This window comes from Scyliorhinus torazame, chromosome 14, assembly GCF_047496885.1.
Source record: "Scyliorhinus torazame isolate Kashiwa2021f chromosome 14, sScyTor2.1, whole genome shotgun sequence".
Classification (NCBI taxonomy): Eukaryota; Metazoa; Chordata; class Chondrichthyes; order Carcharhiniformes; family Scyliorhinidae; genus Scyliorhinus; species Scyliorhinus torazame.
The window spans coordinates 222,375,449-222,385,968 of NC_092720.1; positions in this window are offsets into that span (position 1 = coordinate 222,375,449).

The window sequence follows — 10,520 nt, forward strand, 5'->3', positions numbered from 1 at the left end:
GTAGGCATCCATGTTATGGAAGGCCACTTCCAATGAGTCCGAGAGCTGTACTGTGTCGTGGAGGTCGAGTGGACCCCCTTCTAGTAGGCGCTGGCGGATGTAATTAGATTTTATGCCTGCGACATAGGCGTCCCGGATCAGCAATTCGGTGTACTTGACAGCCGATACCGTCTTACAACTGCAGTTCCGGCCGAGTACCCGCAAGGCGCGCAGAAATTCAGCTTGCGGTACTCCGGGGCGCTGTCGCCTCATGGCAAGGAGATGCCTAGCGTACACCTCGTTGATTTCCTTAACATACTGCCCCTTCAACAGCGTTATCGCATCCTCGAACGAGGTAGCGTCTCTGATAAGAAGGGAAACTTGCGGGCTCACCCGGGAGTGGAGGACTCGCAGCTTGGGGGTCTCAGCGACGCCGGCGGTGGAGGAATCAATGTGAGATTCGAAGCAGCTTAGCCAGTGTTCAAACGTGGCAGTGGCGTCGGCTGCTTGGGGGGTCAAGGTCCAGGCGACCAGGCTTGAGTGATGGATCCATCTTAAAACTTTAGCTGATTAAATTGATGTACCATCAATGATGTCAGGCGAGAGTCGGAAGAGTAAACTGTGGCTTTAAACAGCTAAAGGACACCTGCTGGCAGCCGATCCCAGAATGAGGGGAGGGCTGGAGGTTAGCTACCTTAATACTTGAGCCCGAGGGGGGGAGCCAGCAGGGACAAACCCAGACATCTAACAAACAGTAAGTACAGTATGTACAATATAATACATGGTTCACCACACATATGAGGAGAGATTGGGTCGACTGGGCCCGTATTCACTGGAGTTTAGAAGAGGGGATATCAGTGAGTGGCACGGTGGTGCAGTGGGTTAGCACTGCTGTCTCACGGCTCCGGGGACCCGGGTTCGATCCCAGCTCTGGGTCACTGTCCGTGTGGAGTTTGCACATTCTCCCCGTGTTTGCGTGGGTTTCGCCCCCACAAACCAAAGATGTGCGGGGTAGGTGGATTGGCCACGTTAAATTGCCCCTTAATTGGAAAGAAATGAATTGGGTACTTTAAATTTATTTTAAAAAGAGGAATGTATAAAATTCTCCAATAATGGGGCTATGTCCTCACGCCCGCGGAAAAACACACGCGGCTCACTGTGGACTTACCTGGAGAAAGTCCAGGGTGATTCTCCGATTAGCAGGGTGGTAGCAGGGCCCCGAAGTGCTCCTCACAGCTCCGGCTGTCGATACGGGGCCCTGCACCTCCGGTCGGCGGTCCGCGCATGCGCAAGGTGGCGGCCTGTCCGCAGCTGCCACGCCGACTGCCGTCAGGTGGAAACATGAGAGACCCACGCCGGCGGGAACTCGGCCAGCTACACGTGGAGAATCGCCGCGGGGGCCTCTTTCAATGGCCCCCTGACCGACGCCGCGTCGACCGTGCGCGCGCGATTGGCGGCGACTCTCCAGGAGCCGGAGAATCGCGGGAGCGGCATCGGACCCGGTTTGGTGTTTGACACCCATTCCGGCGCGGAGAATCCCGCCCTGGGGGGGTCACAGTCTGAGGATATGGGGGTCGGCTATTTCGGACCAAGATGAGGAGAGATCTCTTCGCCCAGAGGGTGGTGAACCTGTGGAATGTGCTACCACAGAAGGCTGCGGAAGCTGAAACAACGGATGTATTTAAGGAGGTATGAGGTAGATTTTAGACTCTAAAGGGGTATGCGGAAGGCGAGGGAGCCGGTGCAGACTCAGGGGGCCGAATGGCCTGTTCTGTGCTGTATTTTCTATGTTCTATGTATGGTGTTGAAATAGAGGATCAGCCATGATCTGATTGAATGGCGGAGCAGGCTCGAAGGGCCGAATGGCCTCCTCCTGCTCCTGTGGTTTGCGTTTCCATGTTTCACATGTAATACACCGTGCTTTGCACAGAAAATAGACTTTGGAGTGGGGGGGAGGGAAAGTACTAAATAAACATGTTAAACCTGCCTCCCTGTGCAGGTTAGATGGTTTGGCCATTCCAAATTAGTGTGTCCAAAGGTTAGGTGGGGTTACGGGGGTAGGGTGGGGGGACGTGGGCCTAGGTGGGGTGCTCTTTTGAGGGGGGGGCCGAAGTGAACTCGACGGGCCGAATGGCCTCTTTGTGCACGGCAGGGATTCTGTGATTCTGAGAGCAATTCTGAATCAAGGACCCTGAAAAGCTTCCACCCTAAACACATTAAAGAAGCCATCCCCTATGGACAAGCCCTCCGTATACACAGGATCTGCTCAGACGAGGAGGAGCGTAACAGACATCTACAGACGTTGAAAGATGCCCTCGTACGAACGGGATATGGCACTCGACTCATCGATCGACAGTTCCAACGCGCCACAGCGAAAAACCGGACCGACCTCCTCAGAAGACAAACATGGGACACAACCGACAGAATACCCTTCGTCGTCCAGTACTTCCCTGGAGCGGAGAAACTACGTCATCTTCTTCACAGCCTTCAACACGTCATTGATGACGATGAACATCTTGCCAAGGTCATCCCCACACCGCCACTACTTGCCTTCAAACAACCGCGCAACCTCAAACGAACCATTGTTTGCAGCAAACTACCCAGTCTTCAGAACAGTGACCACGACACCACACAACCCTGCCATGGCAATCTCTGCAAGACGTGCCAGATCATCGACATGGATACCACTATTACACGTGAGAACACCACCCACCAGGTACGCGGTACATACTCGTGCGACTCGGCCAACGTTGTCTACCTCATACGCTGCAGGAAAGGATGTCCCGAAGCGTGGTACATTGGCGAGACCATGCAGACGCTGCGACAACGAATGAACGGACATCGCGCAACAATCACCAGGCAGGAATGTTCCCTTCCAGTCGGGGAACACTTCAGCAGTCAAGGGCATTCAGCCTCTGATCTCCGGGTAAGCGTTCTCCAAGGCGGCTTTCAGGACCCGCGACAACGCAGAATCGCCGAGCAGAAACTTATAGCCAAGTTCCGCACACATGAGTGCGGCCTCAACCAGGACCTGGGATTCATGTCACATTACATTCATCCCCCACCATCTGGCCTGCGAAATCCTACCAACTGTCCTGGCTTGAGACAATTCACACCTCTTTAACCTGGGGTTACCCCATCTCTGGATCTGTAAAGATTTAATCACCTGCTAATGCTCGCATTCCTAGCATTGTTTGGCATCTTTGCATCTGTCTATATATGTGTTTCTGGAACATACCTCTTCATTCACCTGAGGAAGGAGCAGTGCTCCGAAAGCTAGTGACATCGAAACAAACCTGTTGGACTTTAACCTGGTGTTGTAAGACTTCGTACTGTGCTCACCCCAGTCCAACGCCGGCATCTCCACATCATTAGGAAGAACAATACCACCCTCTATTGGCCGGTGAAAGCATATCGAGAAATAAACTCACGGTGCAGAATGTGACACTTGTAGAGGCATACAACATGCATTTATTTATATCGGCGCCCTAAGAATGTTATATAACATCTCAAAGTGTTTCAGCCAATGAAGCACTTTTGAAGTGTAGTTGCTACTCCAAAGGGCTCCTGCCAGCCCTCCCCCCACATTTTATCCTCACTATACTTGAGGTAGCAGAGCTCTGCTGCCTGCGTCATAATCCGCACTGTCCTATTCCCATATCATCCCCCTGCTCGCGCACCTGCCCTGCCGACCAGTCAAGTCAATCTTGATTTTAAAATTCCCCTCCTTAGAATCCCTAGAAGGAGGCCACTCGGCCCATCGAGTCTGCACCTACCCTCCAAACTTACCCAGGCCCACTCCCCCGCCCTATCCCCATAACCCCACCTGACCTGCACAACTTTGCGCTGAGGGAGGAAAGCGGAGCACCCGGATAAAACCCACGCAGACATGAAGGGAACATGTAAAGCCCACACAGTCACCCAAGGCCAGAATTGAACCTGGCAGTGAGGCAACAGTGCTAACCACTGTGTCGCCGTGCTACCCTTGATTGCAAATCCCTTCATGACCTCGCTTCCCCCTATCTCTGTGATCTCCTGCAGGCCCCAAAAGCCTGCGACCCTCTAATTGCGGCCTCTTGACATCCTCGGTTGGAATTGGTCTACCATAGGTGTCCGTGTCTTCAGTTACCCAGATTCTATACCCTGGAATTCCCTCCGTAAACCTCGCCACCTCTCCACTCCTCTAACCTCCTTTCAGACACTGTGAGGAAAACGTTATTATTCTAATACTTTTGAGGATACTGTGTTGGCCTGTGGAAATGCAGTGTGTGTGTGTGTGTCTGTGTGTGTGTGAGACTAATTTAATTAACCTGAAGCCAGCTAGGCTGCAAGGTTTAAAGAATCAAATGGGCTAGGTGTGAAAGCAGACATTAAAAGTGGAGATGACTAAAGTGCCACTAATGACTAAAAGGACATGGGTAGAAATTTGTATTAGGAGATAAGAGCGGATTTGAAATATTAGTTTTGAATATCATAGGGGGATGAGAAGGAGTTTACAACTTAACAAAGGTCATAATAAATAAGGCAATGTTATTTAATTTTATATTACCCGAAAGCAGAGGCCATGAGGAGGGCAGAAAAAGTTTTTATATTCTGGGGAGGGTAAATTTCAAAGAAGGGCCAGGACAATTGAGAAAAGATGGAAGAGGAAAAATATATTTAAAGAGAGGTTTGATGGAGGATGTGGTCATGTAAGGTCCCGGAGAGAGGCTGGGCTCAGACGGAACTGTGGAGAGGTGAAGTGAACAATCTTCAGCCACCCCCAGAGAAGTGTCTGTCTGTCTGATACCTGAGCAGCGGTTCAAGAGGATGGCTCACCACCATCTTCCCGAGGGGCAATTCAGGATTGGCGAGGAATGCTGGTCTAGTTAGTGACACCCACATCCCATGAAATAATTTTCAAAAGTTCTCCAACTCAAATTGAAAACTACCAAATTGAGACGTCTTCGGATTCTGAAGCAATTGCTGCTTCCAGCATCTTCTGTTCTTGTCTCAAATAAGTTGCTGCACATTTTACAATATTGGGTTGCAATCACATTTAATATTCTTCCTCCTGCCGTACATTCTTTTCATAATCGGCTTTGCAGATTGTCATGTGAGAGTACCTTTAAGAAATGGGTGTTTGTCAAATAGCTGCAGTGATGTCAGAGTGTGGGTGGAGCTGGGCTGTCTGTTTTACTTTCACTTTGAGCTAGCCGCTACAGGATGCGTTTAGTTTAGCTTTGCAGATTGGCAGCTGCCTCCAGAGAAACATGGTGTAATTCTGATCTCTCTCTGTATGAAAAGAATGCCTTCAGATCACTTGCTAATTTAACAGTGATAACTGCTCTCAGTGGAGAATTTAAACCTGTTGCCTCTCTGCGAAAAGGGTCTTTTTTTTATTGATGCTGTATGGAAAGATTAAGGGTTACTTATAGAGTAATGTATTCTTTGGGGGGAGTATTTGAGTTGATAGTTGCTGAGATGTTTACTGTGTGTGTTTAAGAATGTTAACTGGATTCATAGAATAAACATTGTGTTTTGTTTAAAAATACTTTTAGCTCTCTGTTGCATCACACCTGTAAAATGGGCCCTTGTGCTCCCATAACCAAAATCTATTTAAGGTTGTGGGTCAGGTGAACTCCATGACGCACTTTGGGGTTCTCTAAACCCTGGCCCGTAATAAGGTGTTTGTTGTTACAACCAGCACATAAGGAGTCCCACTATTTCACCAGTCCTACCAGAAGTGTAAATGCTTTATTTGCTCACCAAAGTGGTCAATTGCTTAATTTCGCTCTCATTAGAGCCAGACTAAAGGGGACTTTAACCAGGATCCTTTCACTAAACTCTGAACGATTGATTCATAAAGAAACAAAACTTACTTTTAAAATCAAATAATGGTTAGCATACAGTTTGCAATCCAGAGGTGTAAATATATACTCGTTTAAATCCCAACACCCACACACTTACATGCAAACACATGGCAAAACAAATAGGGTCTCTGCAGAGGTTGGCTAAACACCTTTTACCAATGGGAACGCTTTATGAAAAAGGATAAAGTTCAAAGGGTCTTGACACTGTCAATCTGATGTTCCTGCATATGAAGACGGATCGCTGGCCACAGTAGCTGTTTGGAAATTCTTTCTGAAGGAACTTTGATGTGGAGGAGAATAGAATCAATATCTTTAGTCTCTCTCTCTCTCTGTCTCGTTTCAGCTTGCTCAGTCTTTCAAGTACAGATGAATTATGAGATGGATTCCTGGCTGGAGACAGATAACTGCACTTAATTTCAGGGAAGAGAGATAGTTGGGCAACCTTCCTTTTCATTTTTTTTACCTGAGTCCAGAAGACAAGTTCAAAGCAATGGTTAGCTCTGCTGCCTCACAGCGTCAGGGACACGGGTTCAATTCCGGCCTTGGGTGACCGTGTGGAGTTTACACGTTCTCCCCGTGTCTGCGTGGGTTTCTTCCAGGTGCGCCAGTTTCCTCCCACAGTCCAAAGATGTGCAGGTTATGGGGGGTTACGGGGGTAGGGTTGGTGGTGGAGGGAAGCGGGCCTGGATTGAGTGTTCTTTCAGAGGATCAGTGCAGACTCGATGGGCTGAATGGTCTCTTTCTGCATGGCAGGGATTCCATGGATTCTACTCCTATGTTGTTGGGCAGTCACGTAGCCTCTTATCGAAACAAGTGCGAGGATGGACAATTCGCAGCGTGAGATAAGCTGAAACCTGACCTCAGAGGGGGGAGTTTGACCTTGTATACCCCACCCCTCGGGAATTGGTTAGATGGGACCCGAACTACTGATAGTCAACTGGTCGGTCAATCAATAAAGTTTGCAAATGAGTGCTCAATGGAAGAGGGGGGGGGGGCGGGTGGGAGGGGGGATTGCAGGGGAGCCCTTGTTAGACTGACGAAATGGGACAGGCAGACTCCTTTGGTTAAGAAGCAGAAAGGGACCCAACCTCCCATCCCTCCCCACCACCAGCCCTTGGCTATGGAGGCCAACACTCAGTCCGCGCCACCCGCCCATTTGTCCTCCAATAAATCACTCTCTTCTGACGTGAGCCTCATTCCTACCCTGCATGCTTTACAATTAAACGGTTAAGTCTTTGTTTATCCTGCCTGTGCGCATATAATCTTCAAAAAAAGCAGAGTGTGGTGTCATCTTTTAACTATTCTGCATGACTCATGGTCACGCAGTGCGCCTCCTTTCCACCTCCATGCATTACACATTACTTTACACATTTTAAATCGCTCTGTCATTGACGGCTGTGTCTTCAGCTGCCTGGGCATTAAGCTTTGGAATCTTTGGAATCCATCCTTTAGTTCTTTGCCCCTATACTTCCCTGCCCCTGACCATCGCCCCTTCACCCACCCCCCCCCCCCCCCCCCACCAGCTCTTTGACCAACCTTTTGATTATCCATCCTAATATCTCCTTCGCAGACGAGGCGTCATATTAACTGTGGTTAGCACTGTTGCTTCACAGCTCCAGGGTCACAGGTTCGATTCCCGGCTTGGGTCACTGTCTGTGCGGAGTCTGCACGTTCTCCCCGTGTCTGCGTGGGTTTCCTCCGGGTGATCCGGTTTCCTCCCACAAGTCCCGAAAGACACGCTTGTTAGGTGAATTGGACATTCTGAATTCTCCCTCTGCGTACCCGAACAGCCGCCAGAATGTGGCGACTAGGGGCTTTTCACAGTAACTTCATTGCAGCGTTAATGTAAGCCTACTTGTGACAATACTGATGATTGATATTATTGTCATTATTATTACATTTTATTTGGTAGGTGAAAAGCACCGTGGAACATTTTACTACATTTAAGCCACTCTTTAAATGCGGGATGTTATTACAGTGTTGATTCCAGACCCAACTAGCGTCAATAAACTAGTTAAATAAACTCGGTTTGTTCTCACTGGAACGAAGGAGGTTGAGGGGAGACCTGATAGAGGTATACAAAATTATGAGGGGCATAGACAGAGTGGATAGTCAGAGGCTTTTCCCCAGGGTAGAGGGGTCAATTACTAGGGGGCATAGGTTTAAGGTGAGAGGGGCAAGGTTTAGAGTAGATGTACGAGGCAAGTTTTATACACAGAGGGTAGTGGGTGCCTGGAACTCGCTACCGGAGGAGGTGGTGGAAGCAGGGACGATAGTGACATTTAAGGGGCATCTTGACAAATACATGAATAGGATGGGAATAGAGGGATACGGACCCAGGAAGTGTAGAAGATTGTAGTTTAGTCGGGCAGCATGGTCGGCACGGGCTTGGAGGGCCGAAGGGCCTGTTCCTGTGCTGTACATTTCTTTGTTCTTTGTTCTTTGTTCTAATAACTCTGGTTAAATGGGCCTGGAGTGTTGGGAGTAGATTTGGCCTCCTTATCTCAGAAAGAACAGACTTGGCACCAGAGTGGAGCGAAGATTCACCCGACTGGGATGGAAGGATTGTCGCATGAGGAGGGATTTAGTCGACTGGACCTATATTCACTGGCTTTTAGAAGAATGGGAGGGATCTCATTGAAACGTATAAAATTCTGACAGGGTGGACAGACTGGCTGCAGGGATGTTGTATCCTCTGGCTGGGGGGGGGGCCCTGGAACAAGGGTCACAGTCTCAGGATAGGGGGTGGCCATTTAGGACTGAGATGGGGGAGACATTTCTTCACTCAGAGGGTGGCGAACCTGGGGAATTCTCGACCGCAAAACGCTGGGCAGGCCGAATGGAACTGGATAGATTTCTAAACTCTAAAGGTGTTAAGGGGTATGGGGAGAGCGTTGAAGGGTGGTGGTGAGATAGAGGGTCAGCCATGATCATATTGGATGGCGGAGCGGGCTCGAGGGGCCGAATGGCCTCCTCCTGCTCCTGCTTTCTATGTTCTATCACGTGACCTGTCACCTTGAACCAATTTGAACCCCCCGCCCCTCCCACCACCCCCACTCCCCCACCTGCTGCAGCTATTGGGTGCCAGATCGGTCCAACCGCCACCCTCCTCCCTTCTGACACCCCGCTCCTCACGGCGTTTTTGGAAAGCGAACGGACTTCCTGGTATCCGATCGGATGGCGCTTGAATGCTGGAGGGGGAGCCCTTCCATTTCCCCGTCTCCACGACTGGGAGAGCTAAAATGCGCAAAGGGATGTGCTGCCTGCAGCGGCCGGTGAACGGAGATTGAGTGGCTATTCTCACAGTGGAATTGGACAAAGGCTTCAAAAGGAAATGTCAGAGCTGTGGAGAGCGAGTAGGATGCCGGGGAGAGTTCTTTCGAAGGGCTAGAGAAGGCAGGATGGGTAGAATGGTCTGAAATCTGTACTGTGTCACTCTAACATTGTGTGATTCATGTTTTGCAAACGGAATTTTAAAAATCAGTTGGTGGTTTTAGCCGTCACTTCCTTCTGAAGTAAAGCACAATGCCCAGAAGAACCAAGAGCTTTGCAGCAAGAAGTAACACCACAGGACATATAGCATACGTCGGCATCTTCTTGGGGACCTCCACGTTGGAGCCCGTTGGCTTCCCCCCAGGATCGACTTCCATGCCGGAGTGCAACTCAGGATCATCAATGGGAAATCCCGAACCCGAGCCATCCAGTGTTAATTCGGGATAATCAACGGTGTCGGAAGCATCGATGGGCGATCCTGAATAAGTACCTTCACGCAGCGTGACCCAAGAACAGATTCCTCCTGCAAGTTACGAGACGTAGAATTTACAACGCGGAAGGAGGCCACCCTGCCCGTCGAGTTGGCACCGGCCCTTGGAGAGAGCACCCTACCTAAGCGCACACCTCGGCCCCACCCCATATCCCAGTAACTCCACCTAACCTTTTTTTGGGGACACGAAGGGCAATTTAGCGTGGCCAATGCAAGCTTCCCAATGGCGCGGGGTGGCTTCAATGCGAAATCCCATTGACAAGCAGCAGCACAGGAGAATTCCGCCACCAGCGGATGGGGAGCCACCTCCCGCCGTCAGGAATCACGCGGCTGGGAAGGCAGAAAATCCCACCCTATGATTTTCCCAATTTCGACCATCAACATGGAATATCGAGGGGATGCGGGGTGTTGGGGGGAGGGGTTGGGAATTTCCCCAGTTGTACTCCCCACGCACGCCGGGTACGTCCGTTCCTTCACTGTTGCCGGGTCAGAATCCTGTAACTCCTGCCCTAACAGCACAGTGGGTGTACCTGACCCGCAGAGAGGGCAGTTCGCCACCACCTTCTGGAGGGGCATTTAGGGACGAAATGCTGGCCCAGCCAGCGACGCCCACAAGCCGTGAAACTATTAAAAAACTTGCCAGCTGCTCTGAAAGTGGAAAATCCCTTCCTCAATAAATGCAGCAAAGGGCACATTTTTTCCGCTCCAGTTTTAATTTCTCAAACAGAAAAGAAAATTCACTCACCCGCAATGGACAAGGAGAAGATGAGTGCCGAGTGGGAGCTGACCTGACCTGGCATGTTTGTCCACCACCAGCGTCGCCTGGGGTTTGCAGCTATCTGGCTTCTTTCGCCTTCACAAAAATAAAAGAGCTTGAGTTCCTCTCCGTTAATCCGCACAGCTGAAAGGGAGGCAGAGGCTGAGAC